The sequence below is a fragment of the Bos indicus genome, chromosome 16 (assembly GCF_029378745.1).
Source record: "Bos indicus isolate NIAB-ARS_2022 breed Sahiwal x Tharparkar chromosome 16, NIAB-ARS_B.indTharparkar_mat_pri_1.0, whole genome shotgun sequence".
In the NCBI taxonomy this organism is placed as follows: domain Eukaryota; kingdom Metazoa; phylum Chordata; class Mammalia; order Artiodactyla; family Bovidae; genus Bos; species Bos indicus.
This window is the reverse complement of record NC_091775.1, coordinates 29,381,561-29,402,441: the sequence shown is the minus strand read 5'-3', so window position 1 is coordinate 29,402,441 and position 20,881 is coordinate 29,381,561. Positions and strand designations below refer to the sequence as shown.

Here is a 20,881-nt window from a genome sequence, read left to right as displayed (position 1 = left end):
ATGCCCCCTCCCCTCCAGCACCTCCTGCCCCCGCAGTCCAGCCCCGCCCCGGGCACACCCATCCTCTGCGGAAGGACGCGCCACGGCCGCCCCCCGCCCCGCCGGTCCCCTCCCCCGCCTCCCCGGCTCCCCAGCTCAGAGCAGAACTGAGACCGGAAGTGAGCTCAGCTGCTCCAGCCGCAGAGAGGGCGGCTCCCGCAGGCCGGCCCTGCAGGTGCTTGCAAGTTTCTGAAGCAGAGCTCACTCCAGCCCCAAACCCATAGCGTCAGGACCTGAAGACCTGGAGAACCTGAACACAGCACTCGGATCGATCCATCCCAAAGGCCGTGCACATCGTTGGTGCTTATCTGGCGCCCGATGGCCCTCGGGAAGATACAAACAGGGACAGTCTTTGCTGCACCCACGCGGGCCAGGAGCACCCCCTGCGGTGGCCAAAGATGGGGAGAGCGAGAAACACACCCCGCCTCTAGGCCCCAGACGGCCCCAGCCCTCCTCAGCTGCGGTGGCTCCAGGCGGGTCACTTCGTTGCTGGGTTCTGTTTTCTCCGGGAATTGTGAGGTTGAGATGAGGACACATGCAAAGTGTGTAAACTGTGATAAACAAAGGTGCATAGCAGCAACCCATCTGCCGTCTTCCTGCCTGCCTTCCCTGGTGACTTGTCAAGTTATTTTGAGAGGGGTAGCTAAGGGTGGAAGACACATCTAGGAGGTTCATGCAGTTCCATGGTGACCCTTGTTTCTTTGGAGGTGGCACAGTAGAGCGGTGGAGAGGGTATGGCTTTCCATGTCCTGGCTGTGTGACCTTCATCAAGTGGCTTAGCTTCTCTGTGCTTCCATGTGAAACTGGCTAAATGAGATTGATACTATCAATACCTACTTGAGGGGGTTGTGTTGAGGATTTAACAACACATATTAAGTTCTCCATTCTGTAAGTGCCTGGCACATAGTAACTGCTCAACAGGAGTTAGTTCTGGTCATGCTGCACACCTGGGGGCAAAGAAGCAGAGGCCAGCCTAGGGGCACTGCTGATTTTTGTTGGCACCCCAGGGCCCAGACACTGTGCTGTTCCTCCACCTTTGGTTTCCTTCTGTTTCCTGATCCTCTTTCCAATAAATTGCCTTTTGGGGCAAAAGTTAGGATCTGTTACTCTTGTACCCTTAACCCTGGAATGGAAAAGAAACAACCAGTATCATTCCCCTAAACTAATCTCACCTGGAGTTTGTATCTCCCTGAGGGGGATTGTTCATTTTTGATTTCTGAGGACCCCTCCTCCCCCACCAACTCCATGGGCTCATCAGGAATCAAAAGGCTTTCAGGGGAACAGGAACAGAAGGGGCCTACGCCACAGTTCCCTGAGCACTGCCCCCGCCTCCAGGGGCTCCCAGATGTCCCCACAGGCTCTTCCTGGGTGGTCACAGGCATATACTGGGATCCCCCTACCCTGGTCTTGAGCCTGGGGAGGGGGGCTCTGTGGACTCGTCCAGGGCTCATGCCATGTCCCCTGGGCAGTCTGGCCTTCCCACTGGAGGAGACCGAGGCCTGGGCTCTGGCCCTGCCAGGCCTTAGGCAACCCAAGTGGATTTTTCTTGGGGCTGGGCAGCCCCTGAAGCACCAGGAATCAGTCTGCTTCCCCCGCCTTTCCTCTCTCTCTGAGAGCCTGGTGGGGGAACATGAAGGCCCGTCTGTCTTTCTGGGTGGAGGAAGGGAACGGTCTTTCATTTTATTCCTCATGTGCCGACAGTTTATTTCACAGCCATCCTGCATACTTGCAGCCGAAGACGTGTGAACCAAGAACAAAGTGTGGCTCACCACTGAGTCTACAAGGGCCAACGTCCTAACCCACTGTATTCCTACCAACAGTGTGCCCCGAGAAGAATTCAGGATGAAGAACAGGATTAGGCACCCTGTGCTTTGATGAAACGGGCCCCTGGATAGTTAGATGCATAGCTTAGGGGAGTATTTTTGCATCTTCCCATTCATAGGAAAGCACTAAAATCATGAACTTGAGATATCTGTTCTTCGTGATTAGCAGTTATCTTTTACCAAGATGTATGCTGGCCCAGATGTATTTCCTAGCCAAAAATCATACAGAAACTGGTTTCTCCCCAATTTCTTCAGAGTAGTTTCCTCTGAGCTGCTGAGTGGCTGTCTCCCAGGTTATTGTCTTCAGCAAGACCCTGAATAAAACTTAAATTTACAGCTCTTACTGTGTCTTTAAGTCAACAGATGTCTCAGAGGAGGCCCCAGGTTTCAGGGGAGATGATGCCCGGGTCTTGGTCAGTTCAGCCCACAGACCGCTGCGGCCCTGCCTGCACCTCTGCCTTGACACTGGGACAGCAGGACCCCACCACGCCCACTTCGCTTACCCAGAAGAAGATGAGGCTTAGTATTTCCTTTCCCCAGCTTGGGCTGATCAGGCATTGTCACATTACTTTCTCAGGTCCCACTTCCTGTCCCACTGAGGCCCACAGGCTAACCACCCCCAGTGACCCACATCATTTCTTCACAGCTTCTTCTGTCTGTTCTCAGGTTATCAGACGTCCAGATTGCCCCCTGGGACAGAACTCCTGCTTATGCAGGTGACAGGGATGACTCCCAAGCCTTTTTCCCTGTTGTTCGTAGCCCAGGCTTCCTGCCAGCTCACCCAGGCCGTGCCTCTCCTCTGGCCCATGAGTTTCCTCCTCTGGACCCTGCCGATCAAAGCCCAGAGCTGACTCCTGGGATCTGCAACACAGGCATCTCAGGCCTCACTCTTCCCCCTTCCCCACCCCTAACCCCACCTCTGGTCATTTCCTCTTTCAAGATGCAGACTGGGCTTGCAAGTCTGGTTAAACACCCCGTCAAATCTCCTATTTCCTGTCATTAAGAAGGAGAAAAAAGGCAGTTGTTCAGAATCTTCAGATGTGAGCAAATCCCAAGAGTATTTCTTTATTATAAAGCATCTTTCAGCAAAGAAGAAATTCCAGTGGCCAAAGTTTCGTATTTTTTCAATGAAACAGAAACAGATATTTTAATTTAGAAGCAAAATATCGTGGTCCTTGTGCCTCTCTCTTCTTTCTTGCCCTTCTCCACATGATATTTGTGACTTGGTGACATCTTTCTTGCTGATGTTTGCATCTTTCTCATGCATCTTTCTCGTGCAGCCATGATATCAAAAGATACTTGTTCCTCGGAAGGAAAACTATGACAAACCTAGACAGGGTATTAAAAAACATAGACATCACTTTGTCAATTAAGGTCCTTATAGTCAAAGCTGTGGTTTTTCCAGTCGTCATATATGGATGTGAGGGTTGGACCATAAAGAAGGCTGAGCACCAAAGAATTGATGCTTTCGAATTATGGTGCTGGAGAAGACTCTTGAGAGTCTCTTGGACAGCAAGGAGATCAAGCCAGTCAAGTCTAAAGGAAATCAACCCTGAATATTCGTTGGAAGGACTGATGCTGAAGCTGAAGCTCCAATAGTTTGGCCACTTGATGCAAAGAGTTGACTCACTGGAAAAAACCCTGATGCCAGGAAAGATTGAGAGCAGGAGGAGAAGTGGGTGGCAGAGGATGAGATGGTTGGATGGCATCACTGACTCAATGGACATGAGTTTGAGCAAACTCTGGGAGATGGTGAAGGACAGGGAAGCCTGGTGTGCTGCAGTCCATGGGGTCACAAAGGGTTGGACATGGCTTAGCATCTACACAACAACATCTTTTTCAACCCAGTGCTTCAGACTACCTCGAAGGATTTTATTTGCCTTTCCTGTAAAGCTAAGCCCCCTCACCTTGACCGCTTTAGCCCAGGTCAGCACTAGCTCTCACCAGGATGGCAGCCACAGCTCCTCACCCTCTGCCTGTCTCTAGTCTCACTCACCCCACCTCTGCCTACTCTGCGCCGGCCAGGTCTCTGATCCTCTTGTTCTTGCTCAGTGGTGAAACATTGTCTACAGAGGGCGGCAAACTTTCTCTGTAGAGGGCCAAATGCACACAGTTTAAGGCCACATGGTAGACCCTGCCATTCTAGTCTAGGTGGGACTGTGCTCCAATAAAACGTTTACAAAAATAGGCAGCAGGCTAGATTCGGCCGTGGACTGCAGTTTGCCAACCCTGATCACAGAAGATGTGGACAGCTCAACCTGCCCTAAGACACCTCTCCGGATGTGGTTGCTTTCTCCCTCTTCACTTCTACTTCCCACACCCCTCTGCCACCCCCAGCCCACTCACTGCCAATTTCATATTGCTTCAGGTGGCCCCAATGCACTGTGTTCCTGCTGTGTCTTTGCATGCGACGATTCTTCATCCTAGGCTTCACCCTTTCTCCACCTGGGAATCGCCCACCTCTCCCTCCAGACTCAGCATCACCACTCCCTGGGCATCTCTGTTCACACCCACTCCCAGCTGTTCACCCTTCCCGCTTCATTTGCCTGACCTCTGACAACACCAGCCCTTTTCTCCTCTTCCTTTGGATTCCATCTTGCCTTGTATTTTTCACCTTTCCTGCCTCTCCTGCCTCCCCTCTTCCATCTCCTGCCAGTCTTATCCCTGGTGCTCCTCGCTGCCCGTCTCCAGCCCCTGCTCCCCTCCCTCTCGTTGTGGGCCATCTCCTCCCTGTGGCTCACTTACCTCCTGGAAGCTGATGCTCCCAGAAGCACACCTCCAGCTGGACCTCTCCAGAGCATGAGACTCTGGACTCCCGCAGACGCCACACTCAAAGTCGCATCAGCTGCTCCCGCTCGGTGTGTCCATGCCTCAGCTCATCGGCTCTGTTCCGGCATCCCTCGATGTAAGATGGCATCTCAGGCTGGATGTTTCTGGAGCATCCTCCAAAGCCCCTTAGCCACAGCCATCTGTCTGCCTCCAGCCGTTCTACCCGCTCCACCACATTGGTCCTGGGTCACTACCTGTGGTTCAACAAGACACCTCTGCCTAGATGCGCATGAGCCCGGCTGGCCATTCAGTCTCTTCCCAGGGCATTTGGAACTGGGTAGTGCTGGTGTTTCTTCAGGTGAATTGGCCTATTCTGTGTGGGTGGGGGCTGGGGGGAAAGGCATTTTCCACCACCCCAGGGCCTGGGGGGACAGCAGGAGCTGGTCTGAGAGAGAAGGAGGGCTGGGCAGGCAGGATCAGAGGTGAGAAAGCTGAGGTCAAGTCTGGAGCGTGAGGTGGCAGGGCAGGGGTCATGCGCCCACTGTACGGATGCTGAAGGAGACACCAAGGGAAGAGTGATGTGGTCCCTAGGTCAGTAATCCAGGCTTTGCTGCCCTGACCCTCCTTCCTCAACTGGGTCCCGTGCCCTCTTAGCCTCTGCTCTCTGCCAGCAGGGGGCTCCCCTGAATCTGAAGCCCCTTCCTGCTCTGGGTGGCTGGACCCCCCTGCATCTCTGCAGCTGTGCCCCTCTGCTGTGCCTTCCCTTCCCCTCAGTGCATTCCTGACAAAGGGTTGAGAGCCAGAGGGCTGGACTGACCTGCTGGGTCTGGGCTGGTTTGGGGCCAGGCCTTTCCTGACTCTAGTCTTCGCATAACAAGGTGATTCTCTTCCTCTGGCAGCAGGGGCCCTGGTGGGGGTGTGGGTGGGGAGGGGGCCCAGACTCCTCCTGCTGGCTCTGGCTTTTGTGGTCTCTTCTAGCCTGGACTGGGAGCCCGGTAGGCCCAAGACTCCGCAACCCAGACTGGCACAGCGGGCAGAGACTAGGGAGGGCCTCATGGTCTCAACAGAGTAGCAGGAAGTTTGCTTGAAGTCTCCAGCAGGCCATCTGCTCCCACCGAGCAGAGTGTGCAGTCTTGAGAGAAGCAGCCAGGGCTACAGACCCACTGGGGACTCTGTTAAGGGAGTTCATTTTTTTTAAAGGTTTGTTTTATCTCTCTTTGGTTCATTCAGGTTGAATGTGTTTGCATACAGCCCTCTAGGCCTCTGTCCGCTGCTCCCCTGCCCTCCAGACCCCAGTGAACACCCTCAGACGTAAAAGGACAAGGAATAAACAGTGGGTGCAAGATGAAGGAGAAGGGGGTTGGCCCTCCAGGTCCTTCAAAAGCAGTCCATCCCTTTAGGTGAGTTCAGGGCAGCTGTCCCCACAGAAACACTCAAGGACAGCCGGACTCAAGAGAAGTGGCTCAAAAGGAGAAGTGGAATCACCTCCCCAGCTGGGCCATTGCAGAGGCCATGGTTCAAAGCAGGGCTATGAAAGACCCCAGCTGGCGGGAGGACACCCATACTTTCTGTCACTTTTACCCTATAGATGCTGATTAGCAATTCAACTCTGAGAGGTTCTGCATCTTTAACTAAAAAAAGAAAAACTTGGGTGGCGTCCTCGTTGGGGTCATAAAGAGAAGTGAGAAAAGTGAAAGTGAAAGTCACTCATTCGTGTCAGACTCTTTGTGACCCCATGGACTAGGCAGCCATGGAATTCTCCAGCCCAGAATACTGGAGTGGGTAGCCGTTCCCTTCTCCAGGGGGATCTTCCCAACCCAGGGATCAAACCCAGGTCTCCCGCATTGCAGGCAGATGCTTTACCAGCTGAGCCAGCAGGGAAGAGGTGACCTTTATTTCTATGTGGAAGCACCAGTGGGGCATCTGCTCCCAGGTGGGTGGGTCATTCAGCCATTCAGCAAGCAGTGAACTGGAGGTGGTGACACGAAAGGGTCCTCAGGGACGCGTTCTATGTGGGGTGTCTGGAGGTAGCAGCGTAGGAAAGGAGCTTGAAGAGGTTAAGAGCAGGTGGGGACGATTTGTGGCAGCTGGCCAGCTGTGTGGCTGTGGTTGCTGCTTTTACGTTAGATCAGATTTCCTCAAGCGTGACAAACAAGAAAGCGTAATGGAACAGGCTGGCTTTCTGTTGCTGTTGTTCGGTCGCTCAGTCATGTTGGACTCTTTGTGACACCATGGACTGCAGCAGGCCAGGCTTCCCTGTCCTTCACCAGCTCCCGGAGTTTGCTCAGACTCATGTCCATTGAGTTGATGATGCCACCTAACCGTCTCATTCTCTATCGCTCCCTTCTTCTCCTGCCCTCAATCTTTTTCCCAGCATCAGGGAAAAGGCAAAAAGATATGACACTGGCTTTCTGAGCAGAATCCAAACTTTGGTCAAACCCTGTTACAACTAATTTTGCATCAGAAAAAATATAATCTATAGTTTCAAAAAATCCTCAAACTTCAGCTTACTGTTCTTTACCGCTGAAATCCTTAATATGCTCCCAAAGCAGTGAAACAGAAACCCTTGCCGCCGCTGTTCCTGCTCTTGGCTTCCGCGGGCATCTGCATTCTTCCCAGTGTGGGGGGTTGGCCCCCGGGAGTCTCCACGTCACGGACACAGAGAGGCTGGGCTGGTGCCTGGAGGCATCTGGGACTGGAGGGTGCTGTGTAAGACACTCGCCTTCTCTCACCACCGGGTGCAGAAGGACTGTATTCAGTGGTTCTCACAGAGATCTGTGCTCCCCGCCTCCCTCCCTCCGCCCCACCTCCCCACTGTGATCAGACCTGTCCCTCCTCCCACCCCCAGTGGCTGCACCTGAGGGCTCACACCTTCGCCCTCCCCTTCTCCTGCTCCCAGGACGCGGTCCCCAGGACCTCGGATCTCTACTCTCGTCTCTCTTCTCTCAGGAATAGACTCTTCCGTGTGCTCTCATCCACTCCTGAGGAGAACAGATACCGTCGAAGGTGCGGAAATCTGTCATTTCTTGGCCTCCTCTGTCTCATGCTCCTGTTTCATTAACCCGTTGTTCCACGGAATATCGATGGTATCCCAGAAGCATCTCAAATTCATCACATCCCAGACTGAACCTGTCCAGTTCCCGCCAAATCCTTGCCCCTCTGTCGGTATTCTTTATCTCAGACAGAGACGCCCCCTCCTTCAGCTCACTCACCCAGAAACCCCGCGGTGCGGGGGGTGGTGTAGTTAGAGGCATGAGGCTTCCAGTTGAGCCCCTTGGTGCAAATTCCAGTTCCACCACATCCCGTGTTATCCTGGCACAGAAGTTCTTTAGTCCTTCTGTGCTTCAGTTTCACAGAATGGAAACAGTCTCCTTCTTACAGACAGTAAGGAATAAAGGAAATGTTCCAGGGGACCCAGCCACATAGATGGTACTCAATAAACACCAGCTGTTATTACCTCAACAACAACAACAACAACAACACACACACACACACACACAAGAGCAGTGATGCAGTCCTGGTCCTGTGGGCTCGACCTTGTCTCCACAGTCAGGCCCCCCTAACCCAGTGTTCCACCGTCAGGGCCACACCCTTGACTCAGACCTTCATTATTTCCACTCAGCTTCTGCAACAGACTCTCTCACCCTTCATAGCCTCCCTACTCCTGTCCACCTGGGAAATACAGAGCAGCCTTATTGAGATATTACTCACATACCACATAGTTTATTCATTTAAAATGTATACTGAATGGTTTTTAGTATATTTACAGAGTCGTGTAACCATCTCCACAACCAATTTTAGACCATTTTCATGAACCCCAAAAGAAACAACCCTGGGCTCATTAACAGTACTCCCCATTCCTGCTTCCATTCCCAGCCCTAGGCAATCTATTTTCTGTTCCTATAGATTTCCCTATTCCGGACCTTACATATGAATGGAATCATACAATATGTGATCTTTTGTGAGTGGCTTTTTTCACTTAATGTGATGTTTTCCAGGTTCATCCATGTTGTAACAGGTTTTTATTCCCTTTTATGGCCAAATCCCCTGGTGGCTCAGATGCTAAAGAATCCACCTGCGATGCAGGAGACCTGGGCTGGATCCCTGAGTTGGGAAGATCCCCTGGAGAAGGGGATGGCAATCCACTTCAATATTCTTGCCTGGAGAATACCATGGACAGAGGAGCCTGGCAGGCTACAGTTCATGGGGTTGCAAAGAGTCAAGACATGCCTGAGTGACCACGCATGCAATACAACACAATGGCCAAGTAACATTCCTAGGTGCGGGTGTGACACTGTGCTTGTCCCCTCACTGGATGATGAACTGGACAACAAAGAATTATTTCCACTTTTTGGCTGTGACAAATAATGCGTCTATGAAATTCGTGTACAAGTTTTTGTGTGGACATATGTGTTCATTTCTCTGTATACCTAGGGGTCATATTCTATGTTTAAATTTTTGAAACTGCCTAACTATTTTCTGGGGAGAAGGCAATGGCACCGCACTCCAGTACTCTTGCCTGGAAAATCACATGGACGGAGGAGCCTGGTGGGCTGCAGTCCATGGGGTCGCTAGGAGTCGGACACGACTGAGCGACTTCACTTTCACTTTTCACTTTCATGCGTTGGAGAAGGAAATGGCAACCCACTCCAGTGTTCTTGCCTGGAGAATCCCAGGGATGGGGGAGCCTGGTGGGCTGCTGTCTATAGGGTCTCACAGAGTCGGACACGACTGAAGCGACTTAGCAGCAGCAGCAGCAACGATTTTCCGAAGTGGCTACACCATTCTGCAGTCCTCTCAGTAGTACATGAGGGTTCCACTTTCTCCACACGATTGCCAACATTTGTTATTCCCTCTCTCTCTTTTATCTTAGATTTTATCTTAGATTTATCTTTTATCTTAGATTTATCTTTTATTTTATCTTTTTTAGATATATTAGATATATATTTTTTTAGATTTTAAATCTTTTATCTTAGATTTATCTTTTATTTTATCTTTTATTTTATTTTATCTTATTTTATCTCTCCATCTTAGTGCTTGTGAAGTGGTATTTCATTGTGGCTTTGATTTGCATTTCTCTGGTGTCTACTGATGTTGAGAATCTTTCTCATGTGTTTGTAGACCATTTGTATATCTTCTTGTGGGAAGTATCTATTCAGATCTCTCACCCATTTTTAATTTGGATTATTTAACTCTTTATTATTGAATTATAAAAGGTCTTTATGTATTCTAAAAATGAGTCCATTATCAGATATTTGATTTGCAAAACTCTCTTCTGTTCCATGGGTTGTTTTTGCACTTTTTTTTTTTGATGTGGACCATTTTTTAAAAAGTCTTTATTGAATTTGTTACAATATTGCTTTTGTTCTATGTTTTGGCTTTTTGATCAGGAGGCATGTGGGGTCTTAGCTACCCAAACAGGCATTGAACCCACATCCTCTAAATTGGAATGAGAAGTCTTAACCACTGGATAGCCAGGGAAGTCCCCTCACTTTCTTGATAGTGTCCTTTAATGTCCTTTAAAAGACACAAAAGTTTTTCATTTTGATGGATTATGCCAATTTAGCTATGTTTTCCCTTTGGTTGCATGTGGTTTTGGTGTTGTATCTAAGAAACTATCAGCTAATCCAATGTCACAAAATTTATGCTGCTATTTTCTGCTAAAAGATTTATAGTTTTAGTTCTTGCATTTGGGTTTTCAAGTCCATGTTGAGCTGATTTTTGAATATGAAGTAGAGGTTCAACTTCATTATCCTGCATGTGGAGATACCATTGTCTCAGCATCATTTATTGCAGAGTGTTATTTCTCTGCTGAATTGTCTTGGCATTCTTGTCAAAAGTCAACTGAGTGTAAATGTGGTTGTTTATTTCTGGACTTAATTTTCTTCCCCTGATCTAAATTCTTATCCTTGTGCTATCTTATTTTTAAAAATTTTTTTAATTTATTCTAACTGGAGGATAATTACTTTATAATATTGTGATGGTTTTTGCCATACATCGACATGAATCAGCCATGGTTATCTTCTTTATCACAGTTTTGATGACTTACAAAGACTAAGTTGTTTTTTTTTTTTTACTTTTCATTTTGTATTGGGGTATAGATGATTAACAATGTTGTGATGGTTTCCAGTGAACAGGGAAGGGATTCAGGCAAACAAATGTATCCATTCTCCCCCAAACTCTGCTCCCATCCAGGCTGCCACATAACATTTTGCAGAGTTCCATGTGCTATACAGTAGGTCTTTATGAATTATCCATTTTAAATATAGTGGTGTGTACATGACCTTCCCCAACTCCCTAACTATCCCTTTCCCCCATCTTTCCTCCCAACAACCATAAGTTCATTCTCTAGGTCTATGAGTCTCTACAAAGAGTAAGTTAAAATCAAAAAGTATGAGTCCCCCACATTTGTACTTTTTCAAGATAATTTGGGCTACTCTGAGTGCTTTGAGTAAAGACAGTGATAAACTGGGCTACTCTTTTGCTTAAAGATCTTTTCTAGTTCCCTCTGAGACTGTGTGGCATTTGTCACAGCGTTGCTGGTTTCCCGAGCCTCCCTCGGAGGAGTGGGCTGTGTGGGGGAACCAACAGGAGGAGCCAGTCTGTGCTCCTCTCCTTGTGTCTCCATCACTCCTGCCGAAAGGGTGGCTGAGTGACGAGTACTTGTTTTTGTATTTTTTCTAAGTTTTTCTCCTTTTTATTATTTGATTAATTTTATTTTTGACTGCACTGAGTCCTCGTTGCGGTGTGTGGGCTTCTCGTTGCAGTGGTTTCTCTTGCTGTGGACAACAAGCATCAGGAGTTGTGGTTTGTGGGCTTAGCTTCTCCACGGCACGTGGGATCTTCCCAGACGAGGGATGGAAGCCGTGTCCCCTGCATTGGCAGGCAGATTCTCAACCACTGGAGCACCAGGGAAGTCCCAAGTCTCAAGGATTTGAATCGCATTTGGGAAGAGTCATGAGGTTGATAGTCTGTGTGGTCTTGGGGGGCCCCAGGTCCTTAACGCAAGCGCACTTCCGGAGCACGGTGAGAACTTGCGCATGGGCCTCATCTTACAGGCAGGCACCATGAGCAACTGTCAGGTGCTGGCCAGACAAACAGTCCTTGCTCTCGTGGAGTTCTCACTCCGGGGAAGGGAAAGGCCAGGAATGAGCAGGATAACGTGAGATCCTGTTAAAATAACAGGAACGTCCTGGAGAGCACTGGAAGGGCAACTGAAAGGTCAGGTGCTGAGATAAGGAGATGACACTTCAGTTAAGATCTGAATGACCAGACGGGGTCTCCTTTAGGAAGCTCTGCTAGTGTGACCTCTCCCCAGCCAGCCCTGGGCGTGGTCAGCACATAAGGGTGTCCTAAGCTGACTTGTCACTTCCTCTACCAAGAAGGACTACTTTTATTTTAGTTGTGTTCCTTTTATGGTCTCCTGCTTGTAGATGTTTTCATGATGCAACTTTGTTTTATTAGGACTCACCAAGAGGAAGGGCCGTCATTCACTCTTTCACTAGAACACACATTCCCTGAGGGTAGAGGTGCTCTGTTTGTTCCCATCTGTGTTTCCAATCTCCCAAACAAGTTCTCAGTATATATATATATTATTTTTTTTTTCTAATTTATGACCACACTGCATGGCATGTGGGATCTTAGTTCCCTGACTAGGGATCGAACCCATGCACCCTGCATTGAAGCATGGAGTCTTAAGCACCGGGCTGCCAGGGAAGTATCTTAAGTAAATACATGTTGATTCAACTGACAGCTCCATCAACTGCTGCCAAATCTAGTTATTGACTCTGACTCCCAACATCTGTTAAAGTAAAGAAACACCCCTGTGTGTGATGAAGCGCTGCTGATTTCTGGTGGGTGTTTTGTTTGGTCCAAACTTTAGACTGTGTGGGACATTTCTAAATGTGGGGCAGGTTGGGGTAACTTCTTTTCCTATGAAGTCCTGTGTTCTTTTGTGCACAGTATATAGTGGTTAATGAGAGTGAACCTTTGTTTGGGGGATTTGCTATACGTCAGGAGCTGTGCCAAGAGCTTAGTGCATCACCCATTTTAATCTTTATAACAAGCCATATGAGGTAAGCGCTATCATTATCCCCATCTCACAGATGAGGAAATGAGGCGTGGACTTTTCCAAGGTCACATACCTGCCAGGTGAGGATCCGGGAGTCTCAATACAGGAAACATGTCTCTGAAACCAATGTTCTTGCCCACTGTGCTATAGTCCTCCCTGAAATAAATAACGATGTTTGGGCCAATAGATTCTGCAGGGGAAATGCGGCCAGACATATATTCTGTGAAATTGTTTTCCATTTTTTAATTGTGGTAAAACAAATAAAATTTACCATTTTAAGTGTACAGTTCAATGGCATTAAGCATATTGACATTGTTGTGTAACCATCATCACCATCATCACACATTTCATCTCAAACTGAAAGTGCATCCTCTCTAAACAACTCCCCTTCCCCTCCCCAGGCCTCTGGCAACCAGCATTCTGCCTTCTGACTCTATGAACTTGACTGGGTACCTCGTGTAAGTGGAATCACACAGGCGTTGTCCCTATGTGTCTGGCTTATTTTGCCTGGCCTGATGTCCTCAAGGTCCATGCATGCTGAAGCATGTGTCAGAAGCTCCTTCCTTTTTAAGGCTGAATCCTATTCCATTGTACGTATAGACAGTTTTTGTACTTCCATCCATCCTTCCAGGGACACTGGTTGTCTCCACCTTTGAGCTGTTGGGAATAATGCTTCTGTGTACATGAGCGTAAGAAGCGTGTTTCTACTGAATTGACTAAGAAAGGAGAGGCCTCATGGGTTCCGGTCAGTGGGGATCCCAGGGGCTGAGCCGATGGGGAGGCAGCCCTGTCACCCCACCTCAGCTTGCAGCCTGGCTCCTCTGGCGTCCGCCACCACCCGTGATCATCCTGTCAGGCATCTGCCTCTCCACCAGCTTCTGGTTTTTTCCATCCTTCCCTGCATCCTTCCCCTGGAAGGAGGATCCCAGTTACCCTCTGGAGGACCACACCTCCCCTACTCCTAGATCATGAACTTCAGGTGAGGGAGTTGAATCCAGTTTGTCCCTGAGGACAAATACTGGATTTTATTGTCTCATTCCACTGCTCTACTTTCCACCTTCTGGCACCTGAAACCCCTGTTCTCCTGGAATCCAGGCAGAGGGGAGCCCCGGCAGTGCACGGATGCTAAAAGAGTGTCAGCACAGGATCTGGACTCTTGATGCCGAGAGGTATCAGCTCCAGGGCTTCCTAGTGGCGGCTGCAATTCTAGCGCCAGGCCCAGCACTGCCCCCATCCCCAAGAGGTGCCATTCAAAGAAGACTAAGAGATCTGTTTACACTCCATCTGAGCTGCTCTTATTTCCTTTCCTGATCTCTCTCTCTCTTTTTTTTTTTCGTCTTGTCTTTTCTCCAGAACATCTCCGATAGGTGGGGACCAAGTAAAGGGAACATTTCTGACAGGCACAGTTCTTAGAAACTTAAAAAAAAAAAATTTAAACAAAAGTTCCAAAAACATACTGTTCTGCCTTAACAAAGGAGTCTGTCAGATGCGGATCTCCAGAAATTCACCAGGTTAACTTCCTCAACGCTGGCGTAGCTAAGAGGCAGGGGACTGGCTGCAAAGGGGCACTACTCCAGGAAGGGAGACTTTGCTCTCTCCGCACCTGCTGTTCAAAGGCCATCTTGTTACACCACCACTGTGTCTGTCCTTGTGAAGAAAGGGCAGCAAGTTGCACCCCCTTGCCACCCCAGGGCAGTCTGTTCAGCATTTGGGGGGCACCTGTTATGCGCCATACCCTTGTTCTAGGGCTAGGAAAGCAGACAAACTCCCCGCCTTGCAGGAGCAGTTCTAGCCCAGAAAAGCTGATGAATGTAAAAGGAGTGACACCAGGAGAAAGGGCTCTGGAGAAAAGGAAAGGAAATGTGTGGTGCTGGGGGACTGTCATTTTCAACAGAGTGGTCCAAAGAGACCTCACTGGGAAGAGGACACTGGGGCAAGACCTGAAGGAGAGAAGGACGCTGTGCTGGCGAATGTTCTAGCAGAAAAGGCAGCATGTACAAAGGCCCTGAGATGGAAGCCAACAGCGAGGAGGCCAGGGTGGCTGGAGCCAAGTGAGCCTGGGGCATGTGGCAGGGGATGAGGCCAGTGGAGGGTGTGGGGGTGGCTTTGTGTATCACTGTGAAAGAAGGGAAGCCACCGGAAGGTTTAAAACAGATCACTGACAAGACCTCAAGTTTCAAGAAGAGAAAATCAGTTGGTGGCTGTGTAGAAAGCAGCCCATGGGCAAAGGCAGATGCAGGGTACCAGTTAGGAGGCTGTTACAATAATTCAGGCAAGAGATGGCAGCAGGGAGGGTATCAGTGGTCAGATTCTGGTGTGCAGCATTTCGGAGGTAAAGCTACCAGGATTTCCTGACAGGTTAGATGTTTGAACACGGAGTATAAAAGTATGAAAGAGCCTGGGATTAGATTTCAACAAGCCTGGCTCTAGTTCTGGCTCTGCCTCTTGCTAGCTGTGAGACAGGATAAGCAAACCAGCCCCTTAGATCTCAGCTTCCTTATTTGTAAAAAGGAAGTGAGAAATATCTGCCCCTTTACCGGTGGGGCAGGTCTTTTTTTTTTTGAGAAGATCAAAGGAGAAACGTGGGTGACCTCTCACTGTAAGCTACAGAGTGCAATGAAAATAGAGAGGTCATTTATTCACCTGCTGTTGAGTTTCTGCAACAAACAAACAAACAAACAAAACCAACCCTGATGATTAGTTTTCTCAACACGGAGAGAGCATTTCTCTCCATCAGCAGAGTTTCTTACCTGGGGGAGGGGCTGCCAGAGGGATCAGCCTCCTCTCTCTGCCTTCCCTCTGGGTGCTGGTATGCTTGGGTTGGGGACTGTCCCCTCCCTATAATCTGCCGGAGGTGCCACAGACAACTGTGTAGGTTGTGCCCTGTCTGAGGGCTCCCGGGTGAGATGTGGTGGTATAGACATCCAGCCTGTGTGGGTCCTGCTTCAGACCTTGTACCCTGATGGGGGGCTGCATCTTCCGGGAATGTTCTTCATTTTGTTTAATTTTTTTCTCGAATTTGCACAGGACAGCTGCTGCTGCTTTTAAGTTGCTTCAGTTGTGTTTGACTCTTTGTGACCCTCCACGTTCCAGGCTCCTCTGTCCATGGGATTCCTTAGGCAAGAATACTGGAGTGGGTTGCCCTCTTCCAGGGGATCTTCCCAATCAGGGATCGAACCTTCATCTTTCAGTTCTCCTGCATTGGCAGGCGGCTCCTTTACCACTAGCACCACCTGGGAAGTCCAGCATAAGACAGAGGACCAGGCTACCTGAAAGAAAGTGAAGTCACTCAATTATGTCCAACTCTTGGAGACCCCATAGACTGTAGCCTAGCAGGCTCCTCCATCCATGGGATTTTTCCAGGCAAGTGTACTGGAGTGGGTAGCCATTTCCTTCTCCAGGAGATTTTCCTGACCCAGGGATTGAACCCTGGTCTCCTGCATTGCAGGCAGATTCTTTAACAGTCTGAGCTACCAGGAAAGCTCCACCCTTCCCTGGTAGGGACCAATAAAGTAATTTCCTTGTGTGTGTGTGTGTGTGTGTGTGTGTGTGTGTGTGTGTGTGTGTGTGTGTGTAGGTAAGCCACATTTTTTCTTTTTGCAATTTGCTGCAAAAGTCCTTATTGTACAGACAGTTCAGAGAGAGCCTCTGCCCATTAGCGATGTTGCAGAGTGAGGTTACATGGGCCACTGTGACCTTCACCTGATATAAAGCACAAGGCTTTGGCTGCTACCACTGGTAAAGCTGGAGTTGCAGTGGATAATGGTGAGGAATGAGAATAAGGATCAGCAGCTTGTCCTGCCTCGGGAGGGGGTGGGCTGGCAGGTCACATGCAGGGACTGCCTCCTAAGGTGCCTGGGGCTCCTCCTGGGCCATCAGCCTTCCCTGGCGCCTGGCTTGCACTCCCTGCCTCCCTGACTCCCTCTCTCTGTGCCCTCTGCTCTCTTTCCGCCTTTTCTACCCCTCCTGAAATCCTGCCAATCCCTCAAGGCCCACCTCGAATACCACCTGCCCTTGTCACCCCACTGGCGTGTCCCCAGCCCACGAGTCCTCTCCCTGTGGTGGGGACAGCACTGCATAACCGGGAGGCCAGGCTCGCTGGAGGCAGGAGGGCTGCGTCCTGGCTCTGCAGCCTTCCAACTGCGTGAACTTGGGCACGCCACTCCACCTCTGTGAATCTGACTGTTCTCATCTGTAAATTGTGAAGGATACTCTACCTTGAGACTATAGACAACGAAGGACCCAGATGTAAGGCCCCAGAAGGGTAACAAGATTCCTGGAAAGGCAGGGGGCAGGTAGAGAGTCCCAAGTCACCTGCTCACAGAGCTCGGTGCTCTAGCTTGGGAAGCAGCCGTGCAGGGATTCCCGCAGGCTCCTCCTCCCCTAGAGTCCTCTGTGGGCCAAGGCAGGATGGAGACAGGTCCAGGTGAGATGGGTATGCTGTGCCCTGAGCTGTACATGCTCGGCGGTCGGGCACTTGTACCCCACCTTCCCTCTCGCCTCCTGACCTCACTCGAGAGGGCAGATTCCGCAGGGGACAAGGGTGGATTCTTCCTCATCCTGTGAGCTGGTGAGCCCAGCCCTGGAGGTGGCCTACAGGTGGCTCTTTAATTGGATTGAAAAAGTGGAGTGAAAAGTGGAGTGTTTTCCCTCCCTATCAAAAAATAAAAAAGCAATAAAGTCGAAGATGGAGGAGTAGAAGGAGGTGCATTGGGAATAAGGAATCTTAGCCACTAGACCACCAAGGAAGTCCTGGTGATGTTTTGAATACTGGGCCGAAGCCCCATTATTGTGGGTACTGTTTCGAATCCTTGGATAAGAAAGGAAAGGACAGACTGGCCAGTTGTGACTGCCTGTCGCTTCACCCTGGTGTGTGCTCAGGTCCAGACCAGCCGCTAATCTGAGGAGGGAGGTCAGGGCCAGACCAGAGGGCAGCAGACAAGGGAGGGGCAGTGGAGATGCCCCACAGCCCTAGGAAGACCCTGGGTCCTGGGAGGGCAGGGATTAGGGTCCCCCTGGAGGAAATGGCATCCCACTCCAGTATTCTTGCCTGGAGAATCCCACGGACAGAGGAGTCCATGGGGTCACAAGGAGTTGGACACTATTGAAGCAACTTAGCACGCAAACACGGAGGAGACTCAGTGGAGGTGGTGTGGAAATGGGGTGATGAGGAATGAAGGAAAAGCAGAGAGGGCGGAGAGAGGAAAGGGGCCTCTTCCTGTTCTAAACACCAAGCCCAGTAGGAATCCTTCCAAGTTCTGTTCCGGCCCCTCCGTTCAGGGGGCTGCTTGCAGGATGCCCTCCCACTGCTCGCTGAGTCAGACTCGGACGTCCCCCTCTGGGCCCCACTTCCTCTCCCATCGCCCTGCTGCTGGGCCTCGCATTGGGTGTTGTCCTTAATGAGTCTCTGCAAGACCCCCGAGCCCCTTCTCCACGTCCTGGGGTGGGTACCCTTTGTTGTGGGCTGACCACCATGCCAGGCACTGTGCAGATGGGCCCCCATGCAGTGCCGCAGGGGTGCCAACTATATCATTTTCTTTCTGGCAACATTTTGGATCATTACAAGTGTCTTTGAAAAGCAACCTTTTAATTATAGGATGAGTGCTGCCCATGGGAAGGGGCGTTTCCCAACTGCTCCAGGAACAACTTGGCAGGAGGCATTTCCAAGGGAAGCACAGAGCAGCCAGGGCCTGTGGCTGTGACAGACCCGGTGTCTGTCCAGACAGGAGCCTAGGCCCAAAAGAGGGGCTCCCAGGGGAAGAGCAAGGGCCCCTGAGGCAAACGCCCCCTTGCTCACCAGTTCCCTTGCATCCAAACCTCCCCGCCCCCAAGAAGTCCCTTTGGCCATAAGCCAAAGGTTGGGAGGGCTTCCCAGGTGGCGCTAGTGGTAAAGAACCCACGTGCCAATGCAGGAGACTTAAGAGACGCGGTTTCAATCCCTGGGTTGGAAAGACCCTTTGGAGGAGGGCATGGCAACCCACTCCAGTACTCATCCCTGGAGAGGACAGAGGAGCCTGGCAGGCTACAGTCCATAGGGTCACACAGAGTCAAACATGACTGAAGTGTTTGAGCACTCATGCTAAGACATGAGTTGGGAAACTCATGGGAACTAAAGGTTGGGAACTAGGGTCTCTGAAGACATAGTGCCCTCCCCGTGAATCAGAATATTCTCTCCACTCCATACAAAATGGCACTGTCTTCCTGGAGCTCTGGGGCTGATGTGTTTTGACATGTGCTAACCTAGCCATCAATGGCTTTCCTGCGTGTCTCAGGCCTGCCCCCCCGCGCCCCCCCCAACCTCTTCTCTTTGTTTTCAGAAACCAAACAGAGCCAGGCAGGCCAAAACCAGGAGGGGGGCTTCCGGGAAACATCTGGGGCGGCCGGGCAGACATGAGCTGTGACCCTGGCTCACTGAAGAACTCTGTGTGGCCTTCAGAGGCTAGCCCACTCCCAATCCCTGAGAACTCCACCTCCTGGGGTTTTCCCTGAGCTGGCTGACTCCCTGTCCTGGGAGTCGGGTGTTTATATTAATATCCCAAATGCTAATTAAGATCAAAGTGACTCTGCTGTTCACCTGGGGGATAGAAGTCTGGACAGGTGACACAGCCTCTGCCAGCCCTCCACGGACCCCAGCCTGTGAGAGCTTCTCACTGGGAACCATCAGCATCATAGTCGGCCTTGGGGGTGCGCTTGGAAACTAGTTAAAAGTGTATGATGAGAAACTTGGGAGCAACTCAGTTAACAGATGATACTCAGATGTTTCCTCAAACAAGCGTGGTAGAACCACTCCCAGTCTCCATTGTCTAGTCTCATTTACCTGCTGAGCCAGGTGCTGCGGGGGGCAGGCAGAGGGCCCAAGGGAGGCTGTTCTCTCTCCCTCTTGATGGTCCCTGAGATTTTGGAAGCCAGTGAGGTTCACCCTGCCTGTGTCCTCAGAATGCCTTCGATGTGACTGTCATAGAGTATAACTCTTGTGGCTCCATCATGATGTTCCATTCCATCAAACTTCAGTATTTTTATCCTTAATTGGCATGTCCTCACTGAAACTCTGTGGTCTCTTCTCAAGCAATTTTCCAGCAACAAAGTTTTCTTGGCTAGCCGGTAAGCAGTACTTTTTAAGCATTTGGGTTGGCACGGATCTAGGTGGCAATTTCGACCATCTGTGAGATTACCTGACAGGTTTTCAAGATCAAGCAGATCCACAGGCTTAAACAGGCAGGTTGTCCCTGAAATGCACGTGGGGAGGGGCTGGGGTACCCATGTTTCCTCCATTCCTATAACCACTGCTCCACGTGCTTTTCATTCAAGTCAAACCATAGGGAGAACTTAGTTTTTACAGAAAAGCAAACTATTAAAAAAAAAGTCAAATTGCATTCTTGTAAACACTCTTCCAACTATGCTGTTCTGAGGACAGGGTTACATTTCGGTGACTCTTTGCAAAGGTTTATGGTTTTACCAGCTGCCAGGACCTGGGTGCTTCTTGGGAGGATAAAGGCTGGCTCCACTCCTAAGGTGCCGACGGTAAAGGCTCCACTTTGCTGCCAACTTCGACCCATCAGCCTCCTCTAAGACAAGCTTCCGGATTTTCATGTTGCAACACACTCCAAACCGCAGAGGTTATGACTTCTCTGTTTCTTCTTTCCTGAACCACCAGGCAGGGCAGCAAGCCCTGCCCACTTCCTGCTCACGTGTTGGGTCTGCAACGACCTTTTACTCCAGAATGTGAAGTCAAAAGCAAGCGCGGAACAATAGCCAGGCGACTCTGTGAGGCAGACACTCCAGCCTGGGCGCCGACTCAGGATTGCCTTAACTTCAGAACAAACTGCAATTAGTTATGTAACAAATCCCAACCAGTCTCACAAACTCCAGACTTTAGGAATGCAATATGGATTAACTCTACGCTTAGGCATAAAGATGTTGATTTTCTATCTCTTGCATTTCTTTTTTTCTCCTGGGGGTGTAGCTGAGGCTCCGAGGGGAGCTGTAAGAGAAGGAACTTCTGATAGGAGCAGACAAGGAGAGTTTGAAGGCTGGATTTTGTGACATCAAATAGCCCTGCAGGGGGCTGGGTGTTTGTTGTTACAGAGAGCACAGCCTGAAAAGACAGCTGCGCCAAACAGCAGGCAACTGATTGGGTGTGTTCAGCGCACTGTGCACAGCCCTTTTTGTTGTTTAGCTG

General features: G+C 50.1%; 2 long non-coding RNA genes across 2 annotated transcripts; both read right to left on the bottom strand.

Annotated features, from left to right (window-relative positions):
• Nucleotides 1–2,884: 2,884 nt before the first annotated feature.
• LOC139176351 (uncharacterized) lies at nt 2,885–7,396 on the bottom strand. The gene is made up of 3 exons (XR_011560758.1): nt 5,449–7,396; nt 4,608–4,885; nt 2,885–3,191 (listed from the first exon to the last, which is right to left on the bottom strand). It is a non-coding gene; the product is annotated as an uncharacterized lncRNA (long non-coding RNA).
• A 2,213-nt stretch (nt 7,397–9,609) lies between these two features.
• On the bottom strand, nt 9,610–20,512 carry LOC139176350 (uncharacterized). The gene is made up of 2 exons (XR_011560757.1): nt 19,520–20,512; nt 9,610–15,971 (listed from the first exon to the last, which is right to left on the bottom strand). It is a non-coding gene; the product is annotated as an uncharacterized lncRNA (long non-coding RNA).
• Between the last annotated feature and the right edge of the window lie 369 nt (nt 20,513–20,881).